Source organism: Stylophora pistillata, chromosome 1 (genome assembly GCF_964205215.1).
Source record: "Stylophora pistillata chromosome 1, jaStyPist1.2, whole genome shotgun sequence".
NCBI classification, from domain to species: Eukaryota; Metazoa; Cnidaria; class Anthozoa; order Scleractinia; family Pocilloporidae; genus Stylophora; species Stylophora pistillata.
This window is the reverse complement of record NC_142519.1, coordinates 51,630,199-51,635,420: the sequence shown is the minus strand read 5'-3', so window position 1 is coordinate 51,635,420 and position 5,222 is coordinate 51,630,199.

The window sequence follows — 5,222 nt, the reverse complement described above, 5'->3', positions numbered from 1 at the left end:
AAGAATGAGCAATATTGTTTTTGTAGGATTGCTGATTTGAGAAACCAAAAGGCTCCAACTAGTATTTCGGTAAGGACAGGTGTCAATCAGCCACAGTTTAAAAAGCACGCGTCAGTGTATTAGAAAGGACAATGGAGTTGCCGGCGGTTTGGATTCTCTATTTTATAACTTCAAAACGCTTCCCAACGAATTTGTTGCTAGATAAAGGACCATCGCTGAAAGTGCGAGAAACACTCGCACAAATGTAATCAAATGATAAACTCTGACCTTGGAGGGCCGGTCTAGGATTCAATGAATGTCATTGTCAGGCTACATTCGTACGGCAACCGAGCTAAATTATTTCTGAGATAGGGATCAAGAAGGGAAAGGAATTCACTAGACTGGAACGAATCGGACTGTTATCATGTATTAAAGTAACTTATGAATTACATAAGGTCGTCTATTTGAGGTTCCATTTACCTTAAAAAACAATTATTTGGGTCTCGTTCCAGTCTAAATGTTTTCAATAAAATCAAGAAAGCCGTAGAAGCTCTACGTAGCAGTGTAAGTGTTTCCAACAAGTTCTTTATCGAGTCCAAGTGATGTTTCGCCAGAAATCGCCGTAACGTGCTGTGCGCTCTTTTTCACATATTGTCTGAGATCCTTATATCGCGGTCGACATATACCGAACAGACGGTGTGGTTATCATTTCTTGTGATAGTCATATCCATTGTATGGTTAGAATCAGTGATCGCCTCTGGCAGGTCTACGTTCAATAAGACATAGCTCTAGTAACTACAAAGCTCGGTCAAAATCACCTTTTTGATGTACTTTTTACACACCAAACGAGAAATACGATACTTTTTTATCGGTTTCTCTCACCTTGATGAAACCTGATATAAGTGCCAACTTTCTTGACAAAAAGTGGATTGTTTTCAGGAAAATTTATCCATTGGGATTCAACAATTCAGAACAACCAGACTCTAAACTGTTGCATAGAGTTCGTACTGCAAACGTTTATGGTGCAGACTTTGTCGTCTTCGTTTGGTGGGGAGATAGGGTTTGTGAAAAGGGACTGGGGGCTTTGGGGCGGGAATGTAGAGCTAGACCGGCGTGTTTTTTATCGCTCGCCGTGCGTTGAATTTTTTTCTCCCCCGACTTTATATCTTTCATTTGCAAGTAGTGGAATTCTGCCCGAAACCACCTCAGTCCCTCCCATTACTCACCTGGATATAACAGCAATAAATAAAGATTTACGTTCGTTGGTACTTACAGTTCTTTGAGCCATGCAATCCTTTTCAAAACTAACAGGGGTAAGGTGAACTGATTATAGGACAAGTCCCTATCAACAAGAAATAATTCCTTCAGGTAGTTAGATCTACATTGTTATATAATGCTGAGAACTTTACATGACCCTCACCGGGTGGAGAGGGCTCAAAAAGTTGCTGATTTAATTTTCACTTCAAAATAAATGGTAAGGATGGACCTTAACGTTACCAAATATCAGTTAACTATGATTTCCTATCTCATCTGAGACAAATAACATTGCTCGATTAGCTTTGAAGGAAGGGTTTTCGATTAATATGAAGAACTCTCCAAACGAGTAGCCATGATAAAACTCTTTTGGTAAAACAATTACATAGACATAAGATTGGTACCACCCCTGCAAATGACGCTACTTGTAGGTTGTTTGGGAAAGGAACAGAGAGTATGACACACGTGGGGATGTTCAGCGTTGGCCCAAAGTAAATACCTGGAGTTTAAAGGTGTTATACTTTGAGCTTTTGCAAGATCTTAAGCTGATTGACGATGTCCCCCCGTGGTACTCCAAGATACAACCCAAGCCCCTGTACGAATCCCAAGATGTGCAAGCGTTTTGGGATGTTCCCGTCTATGCAGAGCATAACGAGGTGAGGGCAAACCGAGTGGATGCGAGGATGGTCAATCAGTCGGCAAAAGACAGTGAGTACCATCGAGATGAGCTGCCCGTGGGTTGAGAATCGTAGCAAGGAATATGAAGAGAAAACACTCAAGTATGGACCGCTTCGATGGGATATGAAAGCACAGTAAAGGGGTTATTAGATCAAGCGATACAACGGGATCATAGATGTGTTGGGAAGCTGGAGTGTGGACATGGAAAGATCGCTCAGGATGCTCCTAGGTTCTAGATGCAGAGAAATCTTAAGGCTAATTCAGAGAGCGGTCATTTCAAGTACGCTCCACATCTCCCGGATATTCAAGGCTGCTGTCTAAGTGACTTCAAGATAGAATACAAATAGTTAGCGAAACTGATGGTGACCAGTGGTCAGTCTTTCTAGCAAATGTTGATACGTGGTTTTTAAATTAGGTTTTTAAAGGAACACGAGCTATCTTAATTAGTGTTATTACTTTCCCACCATTTTTTCTCGTTGTATATTATAGAAAGTTCTAATCCTGGTGGGAAAATAGGCTACGTTGTTACGCCCTATGTTTTTTTTTTTTCATTTTAGTAAGCTCAGCACTAGAAGTTCAGTACTGCGATAAAAATAATAAGAATATTAAACACATAAAGTGGGGAAAGAAAATATTAGTTACAAATTCTCAATCTTAAGTTTAAGTAGGTCAAGCAAAAAAAGAATCCACATAAAGGTAATATTCCGTATTTTGTTTTAAAGTCTGCAGAGAAACTAGTACGAAAAATTAAAAGTCCGGCTGTGCATTCCACTGCTTAGCTGAGAAGTAACAAAAGGAGTTAAGACCAAAGGTAGTTTCATTAGGTTTACTGGGTGAAAGAATATAGTTACCACGAAGATCATAGGAAGAGGACCGAAGTGAAAACATATCCTTCATATAAACAGGAAAATGAGCGAAAAACAAACTCTTATATTACAGTAAGAGGAAATTCTGAACGCGCCTTAAAAACTAGCACATATAGCATGTAGATTTTTGAAAATAGGAAAAGTTCTGTTAGGTTTTGTTTTGGTTCGGCACGTGCAAGCCTGATAAAACTGACGGCGTTTGTTTAACTGAATTACCATTCTTCGCGTTACCGCGAACACCCGAACAAGCTGGACAATATAATTCAGCGGATGAAACGCCAGAAGAATTGTAAGGCTTTTTTAATATTCCAACTGGTTCCAGAGGTAATCGACCTAATGTGAAGTTGGACAAAAGAAAATATTTCGACGAGTATTCTGACCAATTTTGGTCAAAATCCGACAAACTACATACCCCTTTAATTCGTTTTAAGTAGAGTTAACTCGCGTTAAAATAGACAGCAAGGTTGCGGCTTCCAAAATTGATTTTAAGTTTTTGTCGAAAATCAAGGTTGAAATGTCAAAGGTTCAAAAAGGGTAAGCGCCATTTATTATCTATTCATTTACTTAATTTTTTTTATTTTTACTTGTACCTTGTGGTCAGAAATGTCCGGAAGTTAACTTGCGCGTTTCCTCTCTTTAGCGCTTTCTCACATTGTCATTTTTTACTTGCGCATGTTTCCGTGCGTTATAAACTTCGTAGGGGAAGTACTTTTGACAGCCTGTTACTGTCTAAGTAAGCTTTGTTTCGATTTGTTGGATGTTTTTCGAAACCTACGATGCTAGATACGGAGAAGAAACTAGATAATTTGGGGTTTGAAGTAATGTTTAATCCGCCTGGGCACTGGGATTGCTTCTATACCTCGGCTGCACAGGCTCTGGGCATTGAAACCCAGAGATTGAGGAACATGACTCTTATTTCTCAACGTTTTGGGAAATGTACAAATTCATTTCTTTTGTGCAGTAAAATACAACTGTAAACAAAATATGCAAATCAAGATCTCAGACGAAAGTCCGGAGAAAACCGTCAAAACTTGCTGAAGACTTTTGGATTATTACACGGTCCTAACCACGCTACAATAAAAATAGCGATTATTTTTCTTTAATGTATTCATTTATTTATCTTTTTTCGTTTTTGTTTTTGCGATGTACACTCGACTGTTTAGGTTCTATGGGTCTTTTAGCGGTCCAAAGTCCTAGTCAAGAGATACGAAAATCCGTTTCCTTTTTTGCACCTTTTATTTCATTTGGCGAAGTGCTAGCTTTTCTTCCAGCCCATAACATCATTCTACTCATTTCATCTATCTTTGCCCATTCCAGGGAGGTGGTCCATAGTGAGGGTGGTGTCCTTTAAGTTATTTTTTCAGTATTTAGGATGATTTGTGCACCATGTTGTCACCTTATGCACCTGTTTAAGATTTTGTTCTTAGCATTTTCCCCCACCAAGCTTAGGTTATTCAGACTTCTGAGCGATATTCCAGACAAAACCCTGCTTTTATCAATTGGAAATTGCTACACTCAACCCTAAAGAGAAAGCATTGTTTCACTGCAAACTCATCTCTTTTGGAATTACGTTTGTTCAAAAAAAAAAGGAAAGAAAAAAAAGGGAGAAAGAAATCAGTGAAACATTCTTCTTTTTTTTGGAATGAGGAGGGTAATTTTTAATTGAGTAAAGCCGGGACCAGAGGAGTGCGATGCGAGTTGTCCACGCCTGAAATAATCTTATTACATCCATCACCGCCGCCCGTTTCATCTGTCAGTTGCTTATAATAAGCACTTGTCGCATTTGGACCTATCTAGCTGTTTTTTTTGCAATTATATTCGGTTAAACTTCATTCTGTTTAAACCCTATCCGAAATTAACGTACTTACTTCCATTCTCATAGAGAAGAAGCTTTAATCAACTCTCTCACGATACCAAAAGCCCGTACTTAACCTCTTCGAAAAGCGAAAGAGAATAAAAACGTCGTCGGTAAAAACAGTTTTTAAATAGAAATGAAATTCAATGAGAACTAAACCCGACAAGACCTAAAAAAAGCCATTTGCGAAGAAATACTAAATTCTGAATTCTTGATCGTAATGGCGGCTGTCCAGAAAAATTTCTGCTTAAAATTTCTTTGGAGAGGAGTATGATTAAGAAAAGCATTCGCCTTGAGATGCGATTATTGACCATACAATGCACGATTATTAAGTCTAAGGTTTGTCAAGCACGATTATTAATGATTCAGTCACGATTAATAGCCGTACTTTCCACGATTATTAATCGTACTGGAACACTCTTTGGGACTAATAATGACAAGAAAAGCCCTTTGCCATTAGCAATCTTAATTTTAGGACTTGACGCCAAATAATCGTTGAATTTTTCTTTCCAAACTTATTTCTAATCTTAATTGTTAAGTATAACATCATGTCTAATGTTGCGTGCGCACTCTGTTTAAGTTTCCTCATC